The following is a 13,921-nucleotide window of genomic DNA, read 5'->3' on the forward strand; positions in this document are numbered from 1 at the left end:
AAGTAGCCATCATAGTGATCAAGAGAGTCCAAAATGCATACTTGGATGCAATCTCAAAAATGACAGAATGATTTCCCTTCATTTCCAAGGCAAACCATTCAATATCAAGGTAATCCAAGCCTATGTCCTGGCCTGTAATGCTGAAGAAACAGAAGTTTAATGGTTCTACGAAGATGACAAGACCTTCTAGAACTAACACCCAAAAAAGATGTGCTTTCATTATAGGTGACTGGAATGCAAAATTAGGACATCAAGAAATACTTGGAGTAACAGGCAAATTTGGCCTTGGAATACAAAATGAAGCAGGGCAAAGGCTAATAGAGTTTTGCCAAGAGAATGCACTGGTCATAGCAAACACCCTCTTCCAACAACACAAGAGAAGACTCTACACATGGATATCACCAGATGGTCAATACTGAAATCAGATTGATTATATTCTTTGCAGCCAAAGATGGAGAAGCTCTATACAGTCAGCAAAAGAAGACCAGGATCTGACTGTCTCAAATCATGAGCTCCTTATTTCCAAATTCAGACGTATATTGAAAAAAGTAGGGAAAACAACTAAACCATTCAAGTATGACATAAATTAAATCCCTTATGATTATACAGTAGAAGTGACAAATAGATTCAAGGGATTAGATCTGATAGAGTACCTGAAAAATTATGGACAGAGGTTCATGACATTGTACAGGAGACAGGGATCAAGACCATCCAAGAAAAAGAAATGCAAAAAGGCAAAATGGTTGTCTGAGGAGGCCTTACAAATAGCTATGAAAAGAAGAGAAGCAAAAGTCAAAGAAGAAAAGGAAAGATATACCACTGAATGCAGATTTCCAAAGAATACCAAGGAGAAATGAGAAAGCCTTCCTCAGTGATCAGTGCAAATAAATAAAGGAAAACAATAGAATGGGAAAGACTAGAGATCTCCTCAAGAAAATTAGAGATACCAAGGGAATTTTCATGCAAAGATGGGCTCAAGAAAGGAGGAAAATGGTATGGACCTAACAGAAGCAGAAGATAGTAAGAAGAGGTGGCAAGAATACACAGAAAAACTATACATAAAAGATCTTATGACCCAGATAATCATGATGGTGTGATCACTTACCTAGAGCCAGACATCTTGGAATGTGAAGTCAAGTGGGCCTTAGGAAGCATCGCTACTAATAAAGGTAGTGAAAGTGATGGAATTCCAGTTGAGCTCTTTCAAATCCTGAAAAATGATGCTGTGAAAGTGCTGCACTCAATATGCCAGCAAATTTGGAAAACTCAGCAGTGACCACAGGACTGGAAAATGTCAGTTTGCATTCCAATTCCAAAGAAAGGCAATGCCAAAGAATGCTCAAAGTACCACACAATTGCACTCATCTCACACACTAGTAAAGTGATGCTTAAAATTCTCCAAGCCAGGCTTCAACAGTATGTGAACCATGAACTTCCAGATGTTCAAGCTGGTTTTAGAAAAGGCGGAAGAACCAGAGATCAAATTGCCAACATCTGCTGGATCATCAAGAAAACAAGAGAGTTCCAGAAAAACATCTATTTTTGCTTTATTGACTATGCCAAAGCCTTTGACTGTGTGGATCACAATAAATGGTGGAAAATTCTAAAAGAGATGGGAATACCAGACCACCTGACCTTCCTCCTGAGAAATCTGTATGCAGGTCAGGAAGCAACAGTTAGAACTGACATGGAACAACAAACAGACTGGTTCCAAATCAGGAAAGGAGTATGTCAAGGCTGTATATTGTCACCCTGCTTATTTAATTTATAGCAGAGTACATCATGAGAAATGCTGGGCTGGATGAAGCACAAGCTGGAATCAAGATTGCCAGGAGAAACATCAATAACCTCAGATATGCAGATGACATCACATTTATGGCAGAAAGCGAAGACGAACTAAAGAGCTTCTTGATGAACGTGAAAGAGGAGAGTGGAAAAATTGGCTTAAAACTTGACATTCAGAAAACTAAGATCATGGCATGTGGTTCTATCACTTCATGGCAACAGATGGGGAAAGAGTGGAAACAGTGACAGATTTTATTTTTGGGGGGCTCAAAAATCACTACTCTTGCCTGGAAAATCCCATGGACGTAGGAGCCTGGTAGGCTGCAGTCCATGGGGTCGCTGGGAGTCGGACATGACTGAGCGACTTCACTTTCACTTTTCACTTTCATGCATTGGAGAAGGAAATGGCAACCCACTCCAGTATTCTTGCCTGGAGAATCCAAAGGACGGAGGAGCCTGGTGGGCTGCCGTCAATGGGGTCTCACAGTCGGACACGACTGAAGTGACTTAGCAGCAGCAGCAGCAAAATCACGGCAGATGGTGAGTGCAGCCATGAAATTAAAAGACGCTTACTCCTTGGAAGGAAAGTTATGATCCAAATAGACAGCATATTAAAAAGCAGAAACATTACTTTGCCAACAAAGGTGCATCTAGTCAAAGCTGTGGTTTTTGCAGTAGTCATATATGGATGTGAGAATTGGAATATAAGGAAAGCTGAGCGCTGAAGAATTGATGCTTTTGAACTGTGATGCTGGACAAGACTCTTGAGAGTGCCTTGGACTGGAAGGAGATACAACCATCCCAACCTAAGGAAAATCAGTCCTGAATGTTCATTGGAAGGACTGATGCTGAAGCTGAAACTCCAACATTTTGGGCACCTGACACAAAGAACTGACTCATTTGAAAAGACCCTGATGCTGGGAAAGATTGAAGGTAGGAGGAGAAGGGGACGACAGAGGATGAGAAGTGATCATAGCATCACTGACTCAGTCGACCAGAGTTGAGTAGTCTCTGGGAATTGGTGATGGACACGGAGGCCTGGAATTTTGCAGTCCATGGGGTTGTAAAGAGTCAGACAGGACTGAGCAACTGAAATGAACTGAACTGAAGGTGTAAATACCTGGAGGCTGACTGGCATGTAAAGAATTTATCATTTTACTTCCCATGTTGGTGAATAATGGTTTACGCATTGCAGGTCTTAATTAATTATTTTGGAGAAGGAAATGGCAACCCACTCCAGTGTTCTTGCCTGGAGAATCCCAGGGACAGGGGAGCCTGGTGGGCTGCCATCTATGGGGTTGCACAGAGTGGGACACGACTGAAGCAACTTAGCAGCATTAACTATTTAGTGAACTGAATTGAACAACAATAACCCAGTTTGCAACTCTAATTTATGCTAATGTTCAAAAGTTCATTTACTAATGTCCACTGATTAAAATCATTGAACTCCTTTGAAATTTTTATGTAATTAATAATGAGGAAAACAATGAAAAGATACTGAGAAGTTCAGCTTATTCAGTGTGGAGTTTGCCAAATGATCCCCTCTCACTTTATTTGGTGAATATGATTACAGAGTGCTGGGGAGGAAAGGAGGAGAGGATGGTGTGGTAGAAATTGGCCCATGAATCACTTCTTTGAAATTTCACTTGACAAAAATAAATACGAAAATTTCCAGGTGATTTCTAATTTTTAAGGTATTTTAAGCTTCTTAATTTTATGTAACTAGATGTTTCTTTACATATTTAACAATTTAAGGCAGTTGCTAAATTTAAAATGACTTTCTGTATAAATTTGAGTAATTTGAGGTGTTTTTAGTATTGACTTTTAATTCTCCTTTTAAACCTGAAAATTTCAGATATAATATATTTTTCTTATATTCCTTTAGAATAGTTAACTTTCTTTGTCATCTATATGAGCCAAAGAATATATGATATAGGTTACAGGCCCAACTTCTAGGGGCTATTATTGTATTATAGCTGCCTTATTTTGTCATTCAGAAATATCATACTTTGACTCCAGCGAATTATTTTTATAAGCCATTTCAATGTTAGTAACAGATTAAAAGAGGATAATGTGAAATAAGAGAATAAATTCTTTTAGAAGTATTATTGGTTTAGCTTTAGGTTTTATTCATTACTTTGGTTAAAATAGCCTCAGCTTGATCTTTTTATGTGTTGATTATTTATTTTTAATATATTTGAGACTGAAAGAATAAAGCTTAAGTTTCCAGAAGCAGCCAAATAATCACACTTGGAATTTATAAAATCTTTTCTTTTTAAGCTGACAGCTGATGAGACATTTGCATTTGAACCTGGCAACATGTAAATTTGAAAGTTTGAATGAATAAGATAGTGAATTAAATGAAGGAGAAAAATATTACTCTTAAAATTTTTTGGAAACCATTAAATAGGGATTACAAACCAATTTATTTTTTAGGCAAATGTTACTTTATCAGCTTTTGCAGATCCTTAAAATTTTTCTTCAGATTTTTTCCATAAGCTTATCTAATCTTTAGCTGTGATTTTTAATAAATATTTCTGCCTAGGAATGTATTACATGTCTTATATTCAGATCTGGTTATAGATTTGGTTTTACAACTTTTTCCCAATTTGAATTAAATGATCAAGCCCAATAATTTGGAAGATAGCATAAAGATAAATTACCAACTGAGCTATCAGAGAAGCCCAAATTTTAAATTAGTTACAGATAATGTCAATTTAGTCACCTTTCCAAATGTTTCAATGGTATCCATGGTGGGAGATTAAGCACAATGTCAGATATGAACTAAATTTGGTATTTCTACAGAAACATGAAGACTTTTCTGAATATTTATTAGTAGTTACATGGTTGGTGGCTCGGTGGTATGTCAATGCAGGAGATGCTACTTTAATCCCCTGGGTAGAGAAGGAAATGGCAATGCACTCCAGTATTCTTGCCTGGAAATCCCACAGACAGAGGAGCTTGGTGAGCTACAGTCCTTGTGACCCTGGGGTCACAAGAGTTGGGCATGACTCAGAGACTAAACACCACCATCACCACCACCACATAACATGGTTGCTAAACTGTTTAATACTGGTTTTGAGGATACCTTTTATCACACATTACATTTTTTTTTTTTTAATGTCAAGATACTTTATTCCTTTTTTGTTAAAACCAGTTGCGACACTAAGCTTCTGGCCCATCCTGCTGATACACAAGCCACAAACGCTTGCTCAGCAGTTGAAGCCTTTAGTAGCATGTTTGAAAAGTGAATAAAAATCCATATAAAACAAATATTCAAATAGTTTTGTTGGAGAAGTGTGTGATTTCCTCAGTTCTGTCTCGCTGCGGCAAAAATTTGAAGCAATGGAAGGACCAGTGTTACAGCTCCATGTTACAGCTCAGTTTTATTTGGCAAGCAAAGGAAAATACACCCTCAGGCATGAGGGTGGGCCAACCCAAAAGTCGAAAAGAGAAGAAAAACCCCCAGCTCAATTTTGGTTCCTCTTTCTACTTGCTTTTTCTCCTCCCCTTGAGCCTGCCCTATGTAAATTGGGCTAGCCAGGAGGGCTGTTTGTTTTACCTGAGGTCTTCACTCTGGCCCCTGGACCTTCCTTTGTTCTATTTTCATGGGCTTTTCCTTTTGTCTTTTAGTCGCAGCCATTCTGGACTCCTTTTTCCTATTCTAACTACCTAACAGTTTCCACAGGAACACAGATAAGTGTGACCCCATCTCCCAGTCTTCCACATTGGTGCACCTGTGCCAACCCTACTCATATCGACATCTCAGAACTAGCAGTAATTAAGTTAAATGGTCCCCCCCAAAACCTTTAAATCAAGCTAAACTTGCAGTTAACAGGTACAAGAGTGGTAACTACATGTTAATACAAGTGGAAGCACAGTCTGCTGAATGCTGCTTCATGCTGCTTTCTCAGGCACAGGACAGGGTGCAGGGGGCTGACATCCTGCTCCTCTGCTCTGGGTGGGAAGTCCTGGTTTTGGATCTGCTTCATCAGTTGCCATGTTGGCCGTGGCATCACATAGTACATGGTAGGTCTCTGGAATCCATTGAAGGTAGAAGCAGTAGTGGCAGTGTAAGCACCCATGTTCTCAAAGAGCATCCAATTGCCCACATGCAGGTTACAGCGCTCAACAATGTGGTCCAGGCCATCACAGATGGGTCCCCAGATGCTGGATGAATAATACTTCTCATCTGGTTTGGGTCTCTTCTGCAGAAGAGGCTTCGTGTGTGTGATCCTAAAGAATGCAGTTAAATGACCCATATACTCCATCATTCATGTAATACATAACTGTTCACTTGATTCCTCTTCATCATCAGAGTCTGTCTGTTCCTTTAATATGAGGATTTTTTTTTTTTTTTGGCAATGATATTAACTGCAAGTGTGAAAGCTGATGCAACATAGTATCTGCCCGGCTCAGGTATGATTCTCACTCCAGAGTCTGATGGAAAATACTTGTCCAATGATGGCTTGATTACACTGGTGATCTCCAGATTTAAGCTTTACATCCTCAGATCCAGAAAAGCCACCACCAATATCAAGAAGATACATGTTGAAACCAACCTTAGCTCCTGTGTCAAAGACACAGCAGACATCAGAGATCACCTGCATGAAGGTCTCAGGATCAGTGTAGCCACTTTGCACATGGAAGTTGACACCAATGACATCAATATCTAGCTCTTTTGCCCATTCCAAAAGAAGCCTGCAGCACCAAATTTGACACTGAGGTGACATACTGCTTTGGAATTATCAGTGGTAATCTGCAAAACCAACTTGGCCTTTGGATGTGCCCTGGAAGCTTTCATCAACTCAACTTCACTATCAAAAGTCATCATCTGTACCCTGTTATTGGCATTGTACTCAATCTGAGACACTTGTTTATACAGATTTGCATAGACAATCCTCACTGGAGGCATCCCGAGACAGCACCAATTGTAATTCAGTCTTGCTGGCACAGTCAAGTCTTGTCCCATTGGCAGCTAGGTCTTCACTATGGTTCTACTATCATTGCATTTGACTGCAAAAATGGGGGTGACCCGAGGAAGAGCTTTAAACCATCTCAGATGTTTCTTTAGATTGTCTCCCAGATCAGCAACATAGAAGGCATGCTTATCAATCAGAAGAAGAAACTTCATTATTTTTTTTGGTCCAGAAGGTCCTTGGTAGTAATGCCTTCATCTAAGAAATGGCAGTCAAACTCATTACTAAAGCTGTTCATGGTTTCTTGATGTCTTTTTGAAACACAGCAAACTGCAAATAGGGTTAGTCAGTCAGTCAGTTCAGTCATGTTCGACTCTTTGCTTCCCCATGGACTGCAGCACGCCAGGCCTCTCTGTCCATCACCAACTCCCAGAGTCCACCCAAACTCGTGTCTATTGAGTTGGTGATGCCATCCAACCATCTCATCCTTTGCCCTCCCCTTCTTCTCCCACCTTCAATCTTTCCCAACATCAGGGTCTTTTCAAACGAGTCAGCTCTTTGCATCAGGTTGCCAAAGTATTGGAGTTTTGGCTTCAACATCAGTCCCTCCAATGAACACTCAGAGCTGATCTCCTTTAGGATGGACTGGTTGGATCTCTTTGCAGTCCAAGGGACTCTCAAGATATAGGCAAATATGGAAAACTTAGAGATGGAATTTAAAGGGATTATGTCAACCTGTCACAAAGGCAATTCTCCAGGAATTCCAAGTCCCACTGAAGATACGTGTGCCCTCCATGCAGCAGTGGAAACGTTTGATAAACGTTTGATAAACACACAATCTGCTGTCCACCTCAGAGCGCAGGGGCATGGCGGGCATATCCCATGGAGAGGAGATGGCATTGCCTAGCACGCAGGACCACCGGCAGCTAGCCGCCTCACTCCCTCATGCGGAGGACCACTGGCCGAGGTGGCATCGGAGAGCTGGCAGAGGGGCAGAGGTGGCAGAGGGGCGGAGGTGGCAGAGGCTGAGGGGACTGACAAAAGCACATATTACATTTTGATGAAAAACAGAAAATAATAATATTAACTTCTTGAATTAAAATCATAATTACAAAAGATCCCCCCCAAAAGCTGATGGTTAAATTGTTAAATTGTTCAATTTAGCTAAAATATAGAGTGGGGAAGTATTTTGAGGCACACTAAATAATTTTAAGGTCTGACCACAGTATTTCCTTTTCTTCTTGTCTCCCATTAATACCAATTTACAGTTCCTACCATTTCCATAACTCACTAGACTATGAAAATCAGTTTGGTATTTTACCACTGGGGAATGGCAGAACTATTTTGTCAAATTTTATGCTGCTTTAACACGTGAGTCTTCCTAATCTTAAAATGAATTTGGAGATATTTGGTTGAATGAGGTTTTGGAACCAAATTAGTGTATGACTTTTTAGAGTGAAGGAAGACAGAAACTATCCATTAGTCAAAAAAATACTGAATTTGTTTCTGAAAGTTCTATAGTTTTTATAGGCTCTATATATTTAGTAATTGATCCACTTGCACAAGTTAACAACAGCCAACAAGACTGAAGCCTTCAACCATACAATCACAAAATACTGAATTCTGCAAAAATGGATCCTTCATCAGTTTAGCCTGAGATGACACCATTATACCTGTCAATACCTTGATTGCAACTGATGAGACTCTATGCAGAGGACACATGTGAGACATGCCCAGACCTGTTCTCACAGAAACAGAATAAGTTTGTGTTCTTTTAAGCTGCCAATTTTGTTACTTCTAATATGTATGTTTATATTTGTACCTACAGAATGCCTGTATCACTGTGTGTGTGGAGCTTGAAGGCATCTGTATTAGAGTTCTCCAGAGAAGCAGTGCCAATATGATATGTGTATGTGTGTGTATTTATATAGACTGGATGTGTTATATTCTTTCTCTCTCTCTTCTGTCATAGGTCTACAGGGAGAGAGAGAGATGGATTGATTAATTTACTTTAAGGAATTAGCACATGTGAAGGTGGACATTGCCAAGTTCAAAATCTTAACGGGTTAGACTGGCTGGCATGTCGGAGACTCAGGGAAAGTGATAATTCAAGTTCAAAGGCAGTCTGCTGACAGAATTCATTCTTGCTTAGGGAGGTCATTTTCTGTCCTATTACAGCATCTAACTGAGGGACACTGCCATTAAAGAGGGCAATCTATTAATACTTTATAGATTCAAAGTTAATCAATTTAAATGTTCATCTCATCCAAAAACCACCCTCACAGAAACATCCAGAATAATATTTGATCAAATATCTGGACACCATGGTCAAGCTGACACAAAAAATTAAACATCACGACTTTATCCCTTATCAACTTGACATTCATACACATCTCCTTAAACTGCATCATCTCCAAATAAAGACAATAACAGGGTCATACTTATGTCTAACATACTATAGCTATCCTAAATACAATTGAAAATTCACTGTTTCTCCAGAAGAGGATGCAAAGTCCTTGGGTGATATTTACTTTTTTCTTTGATATTCCATAACTTAAGACATGAAGATGCAAAGTGATGGCACTTTAATAGTACAGTATTCAATCAATATATTTTAAGTTACATGATAAGGGGCTAAGAGAAGGGAGAACACAAAGATATTTATGTAATACACAACATACTGATAACAGAATAAGGCAGAAATACTCATGACAATTATAGTTTTCATTTCTGTAACTAGTCATATGGTCATAGCGTTAGTCACTCAGTCATGTCCGACTCTTTGTGACCCCACGGACTGTAGCCCTCCAGGCTCCTCTGTCCATGGGGATTCTCCAGGCAAGAATACTGCAGTGGGTTGCCATGCCCTCCTTCAGGGGATCTTCCCAACCCAGAAATGAAACTGTGTCTTTGGTCTCCTGAATTGGCAGGCAGGTTCTGTACCACTAGTGCCACCTGGGAAGCCCTCTTTGCCTGGTGAAGTGACTCAAAGCTACACTCCTGGAGGTCCAGGCCGCAAGTCGCACTGCTTGGATTGGATTGTTGTTGGTTCTTACTGAGTTTAATCCCAGGTCATTGTCATACTAAGAGATGTCGTAAGGGATCTCCTGTATTTGAGACATACTTTTCCTTACCTCCATTTTAGAGGAGTCATCCCATTCCTTCTTGGTTGTCAGGCCCAGTCACCCCAGCTGGAGCTGTAAGTCCCTTTTCTTGCCTGTTGATTGAGAGGCAGAAGGAACCCAAAGTGGCCAGGTGACTATCTTAACTCCTACTTTAGTGGGATTATTCTTGTGTTTCCTGGTGGATGCATTCCTCCCTTTGGAACAGACATCTAGGTCAGCAGAACATGAAGTCTAGGGGATAGCAAGTGGGTCACTAGGGATAGTAGTGAAGGGTGCCACTCCCATTCTGACCTCTTGATTCCTGGCCATGTGAATCCCAGCTATAGAAGCAACAGCACTATGTGTCAGACACTGATGCAGGACATGTACATCCTCCTGGAGAATCTTGCCCCAGTTCTGAAAGGTATCACCATCTAGGTGACTCTCTAATGGAGTCTTCAAAAGGCCATTCTACCAAATCAATTGCTTCAGGATGGTGGGGAACACCACAAGGCCAGTGAATTCCATGATCGTGGGTTCCTTTTAAGACATCATTTGCTATGAAGTGAGTTCCTTGATCAGAAGCAATGCCATTTTGGGACTCCTTCCCCCAAACCCCTTTCTCCCACCCTGGTCCTTCCTCAGCTTTAGAGAAGCTTTCTCCTTCAGATTATTTTCCTTTTATTCCCATACGCCTTGTGGCCAGTGCTACGTGGTGATTTGCTCTTGCTTCATCCTGGAAGCCAACATCAGGGACACATCTTTTGGATAACCAAAATGCAAACAAACTCTTGTAATACATTTTTCATTCAATGAAATATTTTTTTCCCCCAGCTTTTTGGATTATAAATTCATTGGTCAGAATTTGAAAATCAGTGAACCTTGCACTTGAAATAATGAATACCTCAAAAACTTTCTTAAATAAAATCTTAAAATTGGTTCTCCTGAAAGCATTCTTGTTCTATAATATTTTCCTCTCAAAACCTTTAATAATTACAGATTGTCTATTGCTAAGATGTGGCATGAACTTTGTAGCCCATGCCTTTCTCTTATTTTCTGGAATGCTCTTTTTCCATTCTTTCATCTCTACACACACATACCCATACATACACCCAAACACACACACACCCTCCCTTCTTGCTCTTGAGATATCCCCTATTCTTTAGGCTCCATTTCATTTCTAATTTTTCCATGAAGCCATTTCCAATTCCCTGAGTAAATGTTTCTCTATTTTTCTTTCAACCTTCATAGCTTGGTTTGTTCCTCTCTTATGGTATTTCTCGTAATCTTTTCTTAAATTCACTGTTTCTTATCTTCTTTATTAGATCATAAGCTATTTGAAGGCAGGGATTGGACTGTTCTGATTCTGGCATTATTTAGGATCTAGATCAAGGGCTTGAACATAATAGGTTAGTCCATAGATGATTACAGGATTAAAATGAATGAACGCCTTTTAGCCATGCTCAAGGCTCTGCCAAAAATGAGCTGATGTTATCTCAAAAAGGATTTTCAGTGCACTTGGTCACTTGTGTGTAGAAAATGAAAACATAAAGGTAAGATGGTGAGTTTTCCACAAAGTTAAATGTAACCAATTTAAAGGAAAGCCTTTTATTTTGGGTTGCTGCCCTTTCTACCTGTTGAAGATTTTTTCTTTCTTTTATGGTGGTGGGAAGTGCTTATTTTTTAGAAGAATAAAACTTTAGAAATAGTAGATTAGACTCTCCATTTTTTTTTATCTCACTTTTATTTTTTAATGGTCTGTGATTTCTAAAGTTTTGGGAACTTCTGCTTCCCAAGATCACCAAATAAAAGAGTGGAAGGATTCTGATAAAACTGGTTATGATGAAAGAAAAAATGGACTAAATATAGGGAAATTAATGGCAGTGGGAGATTCCTAGTAACTAGCTATGCAAAATTTGTCTCAACCCTGTGCAATTAAGATAAACACAGTTAAGATTAAGGGCTTCCCAAGTTGTGCTAGGAGAAGGCAATGGCACCCCACTCCAGTACTCTTGCCTGGAAAATCCCATGGATGGAGGAGCCTGGTAGGCTGCAGTCCATGGGGTCACTCAGGGTCGGACACAACTGAGCGACTTCACTTTCACTTTTCACTTTCACACTGGAGAAGGAAATGGCAACCCACTCCAGTGTTCTTGCCTGGAGAATCCCAGGGACGGGGGAGCCTGGTGGGCTGCCGTCTCCGGGGTAGCACAGAGTCGGACACGACTGAAGCGACTTAGCAGCAGTAGCAGCAGCAAGTTGTGCTAATGATAAAGAATCTGCCTTCCAATGCAAGAGAGACAAGAGATGCAGCTTTGATCCCTGGGTCGGGAGGATCCCCTGGAAGAGGAAATGGCAACCCACTCTATTGTTCTTGCCTGGAAAATTCCATGGAAATAGGAGCCTGGTGGGCTATAGTCCATGGGGCCAAAAAGAGTTGGACAGACTGAGCACCCAAATAAGTAGTTAAGTTGTGAAATGTTTTTTGTTTGTGGTATAGTCTAAAAGGAAGAGATTTTTGTATTAGTTACTAGTAGTGCCTCTTTGTATCTTTAGTATCAACAGTTATTTCCTTTAGAGCCCTCTATAACCCAGAGAAAGCTCATGCCTTTCCTAGAATCTGAATTGCACAGTGTTCCTCATCCTTCTGGTGACATTGATTTGATGGTGTATCGTAAACTGTCCAGCAGGATTTTTATTGTCAGTTTAAAATGAAATAATAGCATTGGCAGCAGAATGCCAGTTAGGTATTTGTATGAGTGATTCCAGCTAAAGGGATATGCTGACACTATTTGGCTTTTGCTACACTCTGGTTAGGTGAGAGGGTGAACTTCAAGTCTAAAGCATCCTTATGAGAATATTCTATATGAAGGATTATTTCTGTAATACAGAATTGCTTTTCACTTTGCATGAATCACATCAAATCAAATGAAAGCGATTGCATTAATTCCTCGGGTGATCACACATATATTCTGTGTGAAGATGTGTTGCCAAAATACTGCATTGCAGAAGGATTTGCAAAATCCTGGAGACGAGTAGGGTTAGACCCGAAAGAGTAAAATTAGCCACTTTGTTTTTCTCTCCTCTGTCATTTTCATTAAGAAAATGAAAAATTGCACAGGCCACATGCATTTTAGAGTTGATGAAATGTGTTGTTTGTTCCTGCACCCACTCTACGTTCCCTTGTGTCTGAATGCAAGTTCCTACAAGCAATAGGAATTTCCATTTTACCTCTCAGGCCCACTGGCATCTGCTAATGAGGTACTACCCCTGGTTGTCTCTCCTAGGAGGTGAGTGTCACAGGCTCCTGAGTGAACTTTTTTTCTTTATTCTGTTCTAGTAAAACCTTACTCTTCAGGATAGTTGATTTGAGCTAGATGCTAGCAAAAAAAAGCAGTAAAATAAATTTCACACCAAGAAGCCATTACTAATAGCTGGCAATGGGTTAGGTATTGCAAGTTCAATTTGTAAAACCAAAAAATGGACTGGCCAATGTTGGGCTCACAGGAAATAGATTCTGATAGGGATCCTTCTCTAAGCTGCGTAAAGTCATCCATCAGAGATAAGCTTGAGATATAGGCTGTCTTCCTGAATAAAAAATTGAATGGATTCCTGCCTAAAATAGAGATATTGCTCTGTATCTAAAGAGCATTTTGTCTGTGGAGAATATCCTTAATGTGGGAGATGAATGGAAATCTAGTGAAAACTCACCAGTAAGGGCCAAATGAGAACCCTCGCTGAGAGTAGAAACAGTATTTTGAAATGGGGTCCTTGTCTAGATCCATTTAAAATAAGAAATAGATGATCAAAAGGAAAAAAAAAAATGGAACAAAGGAGAGAGAATTGATGGTTTTAAATGTATTAAGTCTTTCAATATTATTTACCAAACATATGTTAAATACAGGGTAGGACATTAGTGTTTAAAAAAATGCAAGACATGTTCTAGAACTAAGAAAGTTCATCTCGAGGGAGTAGGTCTGCAACCAGAGGGTTACCTTATAAATATGTGATAAACACTACAATAGAAAAAATTGCAAGTATTCTGAGAGCTCAAAGTAGTACCTAGTCTAAACAGGGAGTAGCAAAACAGAGTGTGATGTCCTGGAAAGGTTT

At 39.8% G+C, this 13,921-nt stretch overlaps 2 pseudogenes; one reads left to right on the forward strand and one right to left on the reverse strand.

Moving 5' to 3' along the window:
- Positions 1-5,638: 5,638 nt before the first annotated feature.
- Positions 5,639-7,002, reverse strand: LOC104985263 (annotated as a pseudogene).
- A 568-nt stretch (positions 7,003-7,570) lies between these two features.
- LOC104985277 overlaps positions 7,571-13,921 on the forward strand; it is a 68,556-nt pseudogene continuing 62,205 nt past the window's right edge.

The sequence above is a fragment of the Bison bison genome, unplaced genomic scaffold (genome assembly GCF_000754665.1).
Source record: "Bison bison bison isolate TAMUID 2011002044 unplaced genomic scaffold, Bison_UMD1.0 scf7180017864041, whole genome shotgun sequence".
In the NCBI taxonomy this organism is placed as follows: Eukaryota; Metazoa; Chordata; class Mammalia; order Artiodactyla; family Bovidae; genus Bison; species Bison bison.